Source organism: Strix uralensis, chromosome Z (assembly GCF_047716275.1).
Source record: "Strix uralensis isolate ZFMK-TIS-50842 chromosome Z, bStrUra1, whole genome shotgun sequence".
NCBI classification, from domain to species: domain Eukaryota; kingdom Metazoa; phylum Chordata; class Aves; order Strigiformes; family Strigidae; genus Strix; species Strix uralensis.
In genome coordinates, this window is record NC_134012.1 from 32,657,454 (window position 1) to 32,671,493 (window position 14,040).

The 14,040-nt window shown below is 37.1% G+C and overlaps 1 long non-coding RNA gene across 2 annotated transcripts in view; it reads right to left on the reverse strand.

Moving 5' to 3' along the window:
* LOC141937531 (uncharacterized) overlaps positions 1–14,040 on the reverse strand; it is an 847,382-nt gene that overhangs the window by 382,139 nt on the left and 451,203 nt on the right. For both annotated transcript variants that reach the window (XR_012626995.1, XR_012626996.1), the window contains exon 5: positions 7,093–7,136. This is a non-coding gene — a long non-coding RNA (uncharacterized LOC141937531). The remainder of the gene's footprint in view (positions 1–7,092; positions 7,137–14,040) is intronic.

Sequence of the window (14,040 nt, forward strand, 5' to 3'; positions counted from 1 at the left end):
ATCTACTTACAGTGGAATAAGGTGTCTGTGACTTGATATTGAAAGATGGAAATACTGGAAAATACCTGTCTTTGCTTTATTCAGTAAAAAAATTGAAAGAAGAATATGGCATAAGTCACAGCTTTTAGTTCTTGAGTGATTCATTCTACATTTATACCTCTTCCCCTTTTTTTCCTCTCTTAAAAATTGCAAGAGTCTTTAGCTTTACTGGCGTTTATCTCCCAAAAGTAGATTCATAGTGGGTATTATAATGACACAAATAAAAAGGTTTTAATTTCCAAAACATATTAAAAAGCTGCCTTTAAAAAAAGAAAAAAAAAGGGTTTGAAGTTCAAATGAAAGACAATATCTGAATAACACTAATCCCCAAGAGAATGCATGGCACCTGCCAGACACTGTAAAGGTTTTATAAATATTGTCTTCTGCAAAGTCCACTGCAAACATCATAAGGCCTTTGGTAAATACGTCTACCAGCCTTTTTGTTTGATCAGACATATTGAACTTCCTGCCATTATGATTATAAAGTAGAGAAGATTATTTCAGATTTTTTTAAAACATATTTGATTGGTGGCCTCTCTCTTTTTCCTTGGGATCAAGTTTCAAATCACACACCATGTTAAGGAAAAACCCTTCATTAGCTATACAAGGCTGACAAAACAATCTATTTAGAAGTTACTTATGAATAAACATACAGGAACACTGAGGCTGGAAAACAAAAAAAAATAATTTGGCTGCCTGATCCACAATATCAGAATGAGCAGGCAAAATTCTGCACTGAAGGAAAATAATACCGTTGTTTATATTGCATAATGCAAAATGTTTATCTCTGGCAGAGGCAAAATATCACATTTTGTTTGTCTACAATTATCCACTGGTAACTATATCAAATTAATTTTATCTGATGATTGTTTCAAGTATAATGTTCATAGTTTTTCCTCTTTTTTTAAAGAGCATCAAACTAACAAAAGATAATAAAAATTATCAAAACAGCACAGACCTCAAAAAACATAGTTAAAAGAGATTCAATGAATTATATTAAGGTATACCATGGTGCTTTATAAAAACATCATCATTAAGACGAAACTTCTACACTTAAATTATTTTGTCAACTTGCTGCTGATATAATAATACAGTCAGAAAAGGGAACAATTTAAAATACTATTGTCTGGACAATGACAAAAACTATATTGCCTTACTTTTCTTCATAATTCATTTCTAATTATTTGTCCTTTACTTCGAACATGGAGAACACCACAGTGCAGACCTTCAAGTGCCTCAGGGAAAAATTTTAATCCAGATAAAAGCACATAAATTCTTCATCTGACTGCCTCATATCCAAACTTCAGAGAGACTTTTCCATCAGTATAAAATTTACACATTTGGATTTTTGGCCCTACCTAGCATTAAGACTGCCAAAAAATATTTGAATAGAAACATTCTGAATATTTAAAAAAAAAAAAAAAAAAAAGGCAGTAAAAAACTAGGAATCTCTGCTGCAGACAAGACTTGCACTTGACTGCTGGCCTTCAGAATCAGATTGGCAGAGCAGCCATCTGAGGGTATCTCCTTCATCTCTCATTTATTGACCTCAGATATTAATCACATACAAGAGGAGACAAATATTCTGTCACTGTTCATCTTTACCTTTGTATTCACACAGCAAAAATGAAAATGGTTATTACCTTAAATGGCAATAATTTCAGTTTGTTGTTAATTTCGAAATTTACCATCATAACCATGTTGATCAACACAAAACTAGGTATTACTGCCATCACACTATCAAACCTCTGCAATGTTTTACATTCTTTTTTAATGTGTTAAATGAAATAAACAAATAATTAACAGAAACTCTGTGAAGCCATAGTAATTGTAAAAACTGAGGTCAGTCTCCTACACAAAGTTTATAACACCATAACTACCAAACCAGAAAAAGTCCAAAAGCAAAGGTATTGTCTTTTTTTAAAAATTTATTTTTAGAATGTCAGTTAAAGACTGCAAAATGAAAACAGCCCTTTGAGAAAGAGCAGCAGAAGCATACTGATGTGTATAATGAATTTAGTAGCACCTGACATGTAAGTTTTAGAAGATATCCTTGAGCTAGTTTCACTCTTGCCTTCTTTTACACACAACTTTCCTGATGAAATTAAGAACTTGGTAAATTAATCATTTTCAAAAAGGATAGCTACCTGGGATTTTTATGTGGACATCAGCAGATCATATATAAAAGGGAGATATGTAGGAAACATAGTATCCTTGTTGCACTTATAAAATCTCATATCCTGTGATAACGGTAACTGCCTACAGGTTTCTAATCATGTGGAGTTCACAAAAGTGTCATAATGCTAAAACTTTGGGCTGTGTTGCCTGCCGTACATTATAAAGTATTTATGAACTTGTGCCAGTTGGTTAATACACTGGAGATCTTCTGTTTGTGCTTTTCAGAGAGCAAGGTTTCCATTCTGAAGCTGAAAATATTACTCATTTCCTTTCTAGACACCTAGGTTGCATCTGTTGGTCGAGAGCTCCCCATTGGGGGGTTTAGTTTTTCTTTTCACAAAATGTAAGTAACCTAATTATTTTATTTTTGTTTTAGTTGTTTTCTGCTGTTCGATGTTAAAAAAAAAAAAAAAAAAAAGTAAGGTTATCTGATGTGGTCATGTAGGACATAATATTTTTGGAATTTGTCTTTGAAAGACTAACAAACCTTACTTTTGCCACTATAATAAACACAAGGATTTTGTGTTGGAGTAAGTAAAAGGAAAACATTGCTCTTCCCAGACAAAATTGAGATAATATGCTAGGGGGGTGGGTTTTATACTCACTTTTGAATACCCAAGGAGAAAAGGAAGTGATTCATAGGCAAAACCATATATGTAGATGGGGTTTTTTTGGTGAGATTTTTTGGCCACTCTAATTTGATTCATATGCTGCATAATCATTTTATGAGACTAAAAAATTGTCCTCAGTTTACACCTATGTAATTTTTCCTTCCTATGATATTTAGGTGAGAAGTAGATGTGTTATACTAAATAGCTCACAGCTTTTAGCACATTTAAGGCTGAACTGTTCTCTTATCTCTTTAGTTTTCTCTTAAAAATAATAGTAACATCTTTCTACTGATTTAGCTGTAATAAATAAAAAGGATTATAAATGTTAACAAATTCTATTTAAGGGACACATGCTAAACAAAATAATAAAAGAGTCCAGAAATTTATTAACAGAATAATAGAAAACTTTCAGCTGTATGCAGTGAGACAGACATAGAACTTAAAAATATTTACCTCTATAGCCCCAAAGACCTCTGAAATTTTCTTCATTTAGTTGCTCAAAAAGTACATACACTGGACCCCAATTCAGAACTGATCAGTTGAGTTAGAGATTTGACATAATTTTGCTGGAAATCACATGAACATGATGGTCTTAATTCATATTGACAATGAAAAATAGTTTATATGTATATATGCTACAGCACTTCAAAGCCTACGGAAGACAATTTTTTATCTTGTTAAGGCACAGATGCTGAAGCATGGTGACACAACTACTGCTGTCATACCTTTTAGATAATAATAATTAGAATCTGGTCAACACTTTTTTTTTTTTTTTTTTTTGGTAAGTAATGGAGGTTTGGTTCCAATGATTTATTTTGAAAAATCATCTTTTCACATGATTGTGTCAAAACTGTAAGCACTTAAGCACTCAAGTTCTTTTTCATATGAACCACTTTTTCTGGTAATAGATTTAATTCTAGTTTATTTCCTTCATTCTTTCTTTCATTCATTTCCTTCAAGTTTATTTAACATATAAGATTTTTCAAAAGTATCAATCTGAAAATGAACTACATAATATTATCTTTATTCTGTTTCTTTGGAACAGGCAGTGTGTCATAAAGGCAAAAAATCACCTGCAAATTATTACCTACATTATACAATTTTATTATATATATTTTCTTACACTTATTTTATGTTAACTACACGATTGTATCATAACAGTTATAATTACAACTTTAACCATTACTTGCAAATAAGGATCATAATTATTCTGCCTTGCAGCCAAATACTCTTGCTGGCTGTACAGAAGAAAAGAAACAGGTGAAGATGCTTTCTAATCCAATATTTTTGAAATGTTTAGTTGACTTCAGACAATTATATGATTATGTCAAAAGAATAATAAAACTGAAGGGGAGAATTTTCTGTCCTTTTGTACACACTACATTTCCTGGAATATTTTAGTATTAATATTTTTAGACATCTAGATTGGTTTTATTATAAGAAAGGGCATCTTTTATCATTATAAGAAGGGGGATAGGTTTTTGAATAGACCAACAATTAAACAATGTTCAGTGTCCACAAACTTTGAAACCTGAAGCCATTTAAAACAAAAAAACCAAAATAATTTCAAAATCAAAAATGTACCTGTTTCCAGACACTATTGCTTAGAAATTTTTCAAAGATATACATTATCTGTTAATCGAATGTTAATGGAGTTTTACAGTAGTTTGATTGACAAAGGAAATATTCAAAGTAAGTGTTAAACACCTGTCATTTGACAGGACAGAGACGATCAGTTAAAAACTAAATTTCAGCTCGCCCATTTTTATTTTTCCAGAAAAAGATATGGTGTTGTTTTTGAAGAAAGTTCACCACCTTGTTCTCCCATATCCTAAAGGAGGGGTTTTTTTAAGCACCTTAAGTTTAAAGACTTTTTTAAGACTTTAATTAAAAATATTTTTATTTTGTTAAAGTGTTTTGCATTTAAGTGCAGTCCATGATTATCCTGATGAACTACAATTTGGCAAACATTATCATTTGACTTCTGTTGACATAATGTTAGCTTAACTCTGTAATCTGAACTTTATGTGAAAACATGTTTATTTTAATGACACCTCTGCTAACATGAAATAGTAATATGCAAATTAGTGAACCTATTATTACCTGCCAATAGCAGTAGATGTAAGGCTTAGGGACACGATTTAGTGGTGGAGTTGGCAATGTTAGGTTAACGGTTGGACTCCATAACATTAAGAGCTTTTTCCAACCTAAACAATTCCATGATTCTGTTCTATGATTCTATGAATACAACTATAGTCCATATATGGAATGGATAAAAGGTTGTAGAGCGTAAGTATTCTGCAGTATTTTGATTCAAAATACTGGGTTTAGGACATAACACTCACATTTTCCTGTTCACTATCCCTTTTTCCTCCTAGTTTGTCAGAAATTGTTTGCTATTTTTACTTGCAACTGTATGAAGTAAACCACCTCCATAGAGTCTTTAGTCTGAAAATACCTTCATTTAGGAAAAGATCTGTTATCCTTCTAACATCTAAAAGTTCAGACATTGCTTATCAATGATCTCATGTTTGCAACATAATAACTTTAAGGTAAGAATACTTCATTTTCCCTTCTTGGCTTGTCTCTTCCTATTAGAACTTTATCTCTGTCCATCTAGTGAAAATATCTTAAGGTATTATAAGGATACAACTGTGAATAGTAAAGAATAGCTTCAGAACAAAAAGGCATTTGTGAATCAAGTATGATACCAATTTCTCAGTAGATTTCAAAGCAACATTGCCCCAAAACTGAAAGTTCTATGCCAAATGTCTCTTAGAGTGCACTGCAAATGTGACTGGAAGTATAGAAGTATAGTATATTCTCGCAAGACATATCAAAGGAAGGAAAAATGAAACTCATTAATTGAGATAATAAAGATTTATGTTCAAGCAGTGAGGTGATGAAAATTAATACCACTCTGTTGAATGTAAAGGAACTGTGACAATAGAAATTAACTGAAGATATACCTCAAGTGATTTCAGTGACTGTGGGAGATTGCTTTTATATTTGGGGAAAGGAAAAATGAAAGATTCTCCCAGAAGCCAGGCACAGGTGATTTACTCCCAGTATTGCTCCTACCTTTGACCCATTGCATCTTTTTTTTTTTTTTTTGTGTCCAGTGAAACAAAATCCATTTTCCTGGCTAGTAAACTTCTGTTTCTTTAGGGACTGGGGTTAGTCTTTGGTCTAAAATCCGTGTCCTAAACTCATGAAACCAAAGGCAAAATTTCAAGTGTGCTTATGTCCTCTCATGTTCTCTTTTATAACTGCAGGATTATAGTAACATTACTTTTTCCACTCAAACACACTTTGCAGTATCTTTAAGAAACAAAATAAGGATTATATGCATTATAATGTGGCATCATACCACTTGGAAATCAATATTATTTACATTGCACTAATTTTGCTGCTGAAAACCAGCATGACAACATCTTGACTCAGCAGAGACTTGACATAGCAAAGACTTTGCTGTCAATCATTCCCTCAATACCAGGCAGTTAACAGATACTGTTCATTTCTGCTCAAGCTATCTCATTGAGTCACTGGTATTTGAACCTGTTGTTATTGGGATAAAGCAAAACAGTACAAAATGTGGACATGAAAAATGCTTCAGTTTTAAAGCTCATGAAGTACACTATGTGAGAGAGACATAAATTGTATATTAGCCTTATGTAATTTTTTTTTAGAATAAAAAGCAACCTTCCAAGCACTACAAAGAAAATACACATTTTAGGCATAGAGAAAGGAGAAATCCCAGGGATTAATAGGTAGCTAAACACATACAAATAATTTTCCTTATGGTCTTTACATATGGAAGATGTACCTCAAAGCAAAGACACTGATAAGTATACTTTATTACTTTCTTTGTTCCTTTGTTTGTTTTGAAAGAATAGTTCATCTTCCTTCATGTTTCTTTTCTACAGGAAAGTTACCTGAAGCAACGAAATCACCTAGAATGTTTCTGTAGTCATAAATTTTCAGGAAATAATGAAAAACATAGCTGCTTAAAGATTTGATACTAATTTACTAATGGTTAATGTTTAAATTCAGAAGAATGTTACTGAGGTAAAGCTCCTGCTGAAATCAAGGTCAAGTCTGAATAAACAGTGTAGGACTTAGTAAATAAGACTTAGTGGAAGTGGCTTATTATTTTTAAATTTCATGGATAATGAATTCATTTCATTGAAACTCAAAATACAGTATCCAGTTGTTATTATCATCATGAAAAAAGTATCAAGGACAAGGAATTTTTTTAACTTACTCTTCTCCAAGGCACATCTTGCTGTTGTGTCTCAGGACAGAGATCTAAAAATAATAAAAGTAGTTGGTATTACTGGTAATAACAGTCATTATCAAATATTGTGGTTTTATGCATACACAGTTATGTTTTTTGATAGGAATAGACAGAAGGAATTATGACTCATAAACACTGTAGTACATGATATGTACCTGAAAAGAACAATTAGCAATAAGTGGAATGTACTTCTGCAGTTCTCTATTTCCTCTTTATAAATGTATCTGATGTTTCTGAATTTTCTTACAAGTCTTATTATGAATTTCAATTTATATTAGAGAACATTTTAAATCACAATTTTCGTAATAGAATGTTTAAATGATGTCATAAGTAAAAGTCTAAAATGATGCAGAATTCAATATTTGTACTATGGGTCACCATTTCCAAATACATATCTTTCTAATTCTTGAAGAAATTTTTCATTCTTGAATCAGTTTACAGACTTTAATGCCATTTAAAGACCAGCTCAAATAAAAACTCTGCAATGTAAAACATTTAAGTGCACTATTTACAAGGCTGCATGAAACATTGTATTAAATATTATAAACTGTCTAAATAAATTTATTGTCAAATAAATGTATTATTTGAAAAGTAGGACTCAAGTAATAATAATGAGATAATAATAACCAGGATGGGCTATCAACATTAACTTCAGTGTTCCCACATCTGAGTCCTTGATATTGCTGCAACTATTCATATATAGAACTTTGCTATGCCATTGCAGAACTCCGCAATATTTCATAATAAAGGGTAAAAGCTTAATCACGTTGATTCGAGAATTGGCACTTTATTCACAAGTTATTTGACCATGTGTAATATCTATACTAATGTTTCTAATGTGTACATCTTAAGAGCTTCATGAATTGAAGAAGGATTATCAATTTTCCTCACCCCATTTTCTGTTGGTATGGGTATATATGCACCCCTAACATGAAATCTTTATATGCAATGTTCACACAAGTATTCCAAATTCTTCTGTTCAGAAAAACTCAAGGCTGTTATAAGTATGAAATTCCAAGGGCTGCAGGGTTGTCATGGTTTGAGAGAAAATGATCACCACCCAGCCATTCACTCATTCCTTCTATCTCAGGAATGGGAAGGAGAGAGTAAAGTAAAAAGGCTCGGGAACAGATATAAGCACAGGGAGGGATATCTCATCCACTGTGGGTTACCAGCAAAAGACAGACTCATTAGGGGAAGAAAAAAATAACATTACTTTAATTCAAACACTGAAACCAACATTTAACAGACAGAGTGAGAGAGTAAGAAGCACTACTATACCTTAAAAACCTTTTCCCCTACCGCTTCCTTCTTCCTGGGCTCAGTTTTGTTCCTAATATTACTACCTCCTCTCCTCGAGCAGTGCAGGGGGCAGGGAATGGGGCGTAAAATCACTCATAGAATCATAGAATCATAGAGTCATTCAGGTTGGAAAAGACCCTTGGGATCATCGAGTCCAACCATCAGCCCTACTCTACAAAGTTCTCCCCTACACCATATCCCCCAACATCTCATCTAAATGATCCTTAAACACATCCAGGGATGGTGACTCCACCACCTCCCTGGGCAGCCTATTCCACTGTCTCACCACTCTTTCTGTGAAAATTTTTTTCCTCATATCCAGTCTAAACCTCCCCTGTTGCAGTTAAAAACCATTCTCTCTTGTTCTGTCAATGATCACTTGTGAGAAGAGACCAGCACCAACCTCTCTACAATGTCCTTTCAGGTAGCTGTAGAGTGATGAGGTCTCCCCTCAGCCTTCTCTTCCTCAAACTGAACAGTTCCAGCTCCTTCAATCGCTCCTCATGGGATTTATTCTCCAGGCCCTTCACCAACTTCATTGCCCTCCTCTGTACTCACTCCAGCACCTCAATATCTCTCTTGTATTGAGGTGCCCAAAACTGAACACAATACTCCAGGTGTGGCCTCACCAGTGCAGAGTACAGGGGGACTATCACCTCCCTACTTCTGCTGGTCACACGATTTCTAATACAAGCCAGAATGCTGTTGGCTTTCTTGGCCACCCGGGCACGCTGCTGGCTCATGTTCAGCTGCTTGTCAATTAGAACCCCCAGATCCTTCTCTTCCACACAGCTCTCCAGCCACACCTCCCCAAGCCTGTAGCGATGCATGGGGTTGTTGTGGCCCAAGTGCAGGACCTGGCACTTGGCCTTGTTGAAGCTCATCCCGCTGATGTTGGCCCACCGATCCAATCTATCCAAGTCTCTCTGTAGAGCCTCCCTGTCTTCATGCAGATCGACACTCCCGCTTAACTTGGTGTCATCTGCGAACTTACTGATGATACACTCTATGTCCTTATCAAGATCATCAATAAAGATGTTGAACAGAAATGGTCCCCACACCGAGCCCTGAGCAACACCACTTGTGACCAGCCGCCAGCTGGATTTAGCTCCATTGACCATCATTCTCTGGGACCGTCCATCCAGCCAGTGCTTGACCCAGCAGACCGTTCGCTCATCCAGGCCATGGGCAGCCAGTTTTTCTATGAGAATCCTATGGGGAACTGTGTTGCATGCTTTTCGAAAATCCAGGTAGACAATATCCACAGCTTTTCCTTCATCCAATAATTGGGTCATTTTGTCACAGAATGAGATCAGGTTTGTCAGGCAGGACCTGCCTTTCATAAACCCGTGCTGACTAGGCCTGATCCCCTGGTCCACCTCTCCTTCCTCCTCAAGGAGGGGCAACTCCTCGCATTCTTCACCCTGCTCCATGTGGCTTCCCCTTTCATGGGAGACAGTCCTGCATGAACCTTCTCTGCCATGAGTTCTTTCCACAGGCTACAACCATTCCCATGCTGCTCTGGCATGGGTCCTTCCCACATGTTGCAGTCCTCTCAGCACTAAACTAAAACTGCAGAGGCTTCTTCCCACAGAGTCCCGGCCTTCTTGGGGCACAGTCATCTGCTCCGGTGTGGGGTCCTTCATGGGCTGCAGATTGGCATGTGCTTTACTGCGGACTTCCAGGGTAGTGGTGGCGGGGCAGCCCTGCTGTCTCCCCATGGGATACAGGGGGATGCTCTGCTCTTGCACACTTCCCCCCCCTTCCTCCTCCTTCCTTCCACTGACCTCGGTGTTCGCATAGGTGTCTTTCTCGTAACTTCTCCTTACAAGTCCCCCCTCCTCCCAGGTTAATTACGCTATCACAGAGGCGCAGCCACCATCACTAATTGGCTCAGCCTTGGCCAGAGGCAAGTCCAACTTGGAGTTCATGAAGCTTCAAGAAGCTTCTCACGAGGGTCACTGTTGTAGCCCCCTCTTCTGCTACCAAAATCCCTGCCACACAAACCCAGCACAAAGGTCTAAGAATAACAGCACATATTAGGAGGCTGAAATCTACCATACCAATGAATAAAGATCTTGGGTTTAGCCCTGCAATAATTAGAAATACTGAATCTTAAGTGTCCAAACAGGAGAAACTTGATTGTTTCCAGGAAGGATATTTCACTTTATGGGGATAGAGGAAGAAACTTTTCTTAAGCAATTTGACTGTATAAATAATGCATACTCAAAACTGATCTGAGATCAAGATTTTTCAAATATATTATCAGGTATATGGACAAGTGGGCAGAAAGAAGGTAAAAGTAAAAATTGCAATCAAGATTTGCATCAGAAATAACATATGGTCAGTTCATGACATGACCGACTACATGGCTTTTTACTGCTCTACACAGAAGTGGTTGCTCTAAAGAGCTGTTGACAATTCCAGTCCCTCTGCGAAAAAAAACCAAACAAAAAACCCAACAAAAACAAGCAAGCAAGCAAACAAACAAAAAATAACCCTATCTAACCGTGGGCTCAGAATGTACAAACCTGTGTTCATGCTAGTTAGGCTTTGAAGTCATTTACCTCAGAAGCTGAATTACACTCCTGTGAGTTATTCACACTTTTAAACTTTGCAAGGTTAAAGTTGTAATTAGCAGTGACCTTAATGCAAATTATTACTTTCCTCCTTTTAAACCTAATGGAATAATCTAGACCCTCTAAAATCTTTCGACAGCTCATCTTTAAGAGCAGTGACTGATCTTGTCACTTGTCAGATTTGCTGAAATGTAACAAATAGGGTTTACTGATCAGTATCTATATGGAGGGCATGAGAAAGAGTACATCATATTCTGCAAGAATTCTTTAACTGACTTTAGAAGGGGGGGCATAGCTTTGAAGTGAAAGGAAAGGCTACTGAATTCTTTATATTCAATAAAGCATGCACTTATTTTAAGTTAAAGACCTGTAAGTATCAGTAAAAGCACATAGGAATATTTCGAAGCGTCTAATTCACACCAACTTAAAAAAAAAAAAAAAATTAGAAGAAGGTAAGATTTGCTTTCACATAGCAAATCCCTAACTTCACAATGTCATTCTCAGGATAATAAATATGCAATAAAGCACCAAGCACTTATTCCTGAATAAAGACAAACCAGTAACATCTTGGGGTGGCACCTTACTAAGGTGATGTCTGTTTGGCAGCTAAGTGACATATTCTTCATTAAACACTTATACCCTTCTGCCACCCTTCCTAACCCATTCCTCAAGTTTCTATTGTGTTCCTTTATTGTTTAAAATCGGAGGTATTGGACAATAGTCCTTCCAGATAACTTAGTAATTTACTTCTAATAATAGTCCAACCTCTTCTCCCCCATGTCAGTTTTCCTAGACCTGAAACTGAATTATGTTTTACTTGAAGGACTAATGTTTACAAGAATTCCATAAATAAAGAGTGTCAAGAAGAGTGACAGGAATTGAAAAAAAGGAGTTATGCAACGAACCTTAACAGAGATCAAAGATGTGTTTTGAGCTTTTATTGATCATTTAAGAAAAACAAACACATTTCTTGGCAGTAACTGAGTAACCTGTGTGATATTTGGACAGTGTGAATTACTTCTTTCTTACCTTGTTTATATCAGTATCAATTGAAAACAAGGTCACTGAATTTGACATGCTGCAATGATGAAAGTAAGCACAGAAATTACAGGATTTCAAACTGAAATTGTAAAGTGACTTGGTTGACTCATAAAACTCGAAAGGATACTTTAAGACAATATATACTTGAGCAAAGAAATAAAAAATTGCATTAATATAACCACTACTAATGTGCAAAAATAGCTTAAATTTTACAAAATTTTCATATGGTTTATGGTAACCTCTGGTTGATGAATTTCAACCTAATTTCCTTGACTTTTGGGGAGCTTTGTTAATGCAGGCTGAACTGGGCTGTCCGACCATTTCATACCTGTGCAGAAGATAATCTTCCCACCTACTTCATCTGATCAAGCATTAAACTGTGATTGAGTTCATAGAATCATAGAATCATTCAGGTTGGAAAAGACCCTTGGGATCATCGAGTCCAACCATCAGCCCTACTCTACAAAGTTCTCCCCTACACCATATCCCCCAACATCTCATCTAAATGATCCTTAAACACATCCAGGGATGGTGACTCCACCACCTCCCTGGGCAGCCTATTCCACTGTCTCACCACTCTTTCTGTGAAAATTTTTTTCCTCATATCCAGTCTAAACCTCCCCTGTTGCAGTTAAAAACCATTCTCTCTTGTTCTGTCAATGATCACTTGTGAGAAGAGACCAGCACCAACCTCTCTACAATGTCCTTTCAGGTAGCTGTAGAGTGATGAGGTCTCCCCTCAGCCTTCTCTTCCTCAAACTGAACAGTTCCAGCTCCTTCAATCACTCCTCATGGGATTTATTCTCCAGGCCCTTCACCAACTTCATTGCCCTCCTCTGTACTCACTCCAGCACCTCAATATCTCTCTTGTATTGAGGTGCCCAAAACTGAACACAATACTCCAGGTGTGGCCTCACCAGTGCAGAGTACAGGGGGACTATCACCTCCCTACTTCTGCTGGTCACACGATTTCTAATACAAGCCAGAATGCTGTTGGCTTTCTTGGCCACCCGGGCACGCTGCTGGCTCATGTTCAGCTGCTTGTCAATTAGAACCCCCAGATCCTTCTCTTCCACACAGCTCTCCAGCCACACCTCCCCAAGCCTGTAGCGATGCATGGGGTTGTTGTGGCCCAAGTGCAGGACCTGGCACTTGGCCTTGTTGAAGCTCATCCCGCTGATGTTGGCCCACCGATCCAATCTATCCAAGTCTCTCTGTAGAGCCTCCCTGTCTTCATGCAGATCGACACTCCCGCTTAACTTGGTGTCATCTGCGAACTTACTGATGATACACTCTATGTCCTTATCAAGATCATCAATAAAGATGTTGAACAGAAATGGTCCCCACACCGAGCCCTGAGCAACACCACTTGTGACCAGCCGCCAGCTGGATTTAGCTCCATTGACCATCATTCTCTGGGACCGTCCATCCAGCCAGTGCTTGACCCAGCAGACCGTTCGCTCATCCAGGCCATGGGCAGCCAGTTTTTCTATGAGAATCCTATGGGGAACTGTGTTGCATGCTTTTCGAAAATCCAGGTAGACAATATCCACAGCTTTTCCCGCATCCAATAGTTGGGTCATTTTGTCATAGAATGAGATCAGGTTTGTCAGGCAGGACCTGCCTTTCATAAACCTATGCTGACTAGGCCTGATCCCCTGGTTGTCCATTATATTACTTTTAATGGCACTCAAGATGACCTGCTCCATGACCTTCCCGGGCATGTTGGTCAGACTGACAGGTCTATAGTTTCCTGGATCCTCCTGCCTCTCTTGTAGATGGGTGTCACATTTGCCACCCTCCAGTCCAATGGGACCTCCCCAGTTAGCCACAATTTCAGGTAAATCATGGAAAGCGGTTTGGCAAGCACATCTGCCAACTCTTTCAGCACCCTTGGGTGTATCCCATCCAGTCCCACAGACTTGTGTGCATCCAAGTGGTGTAGCAGGTCTCTGACCACTTCCTCTTTAACTGTGATGACCTCATTTTGCCT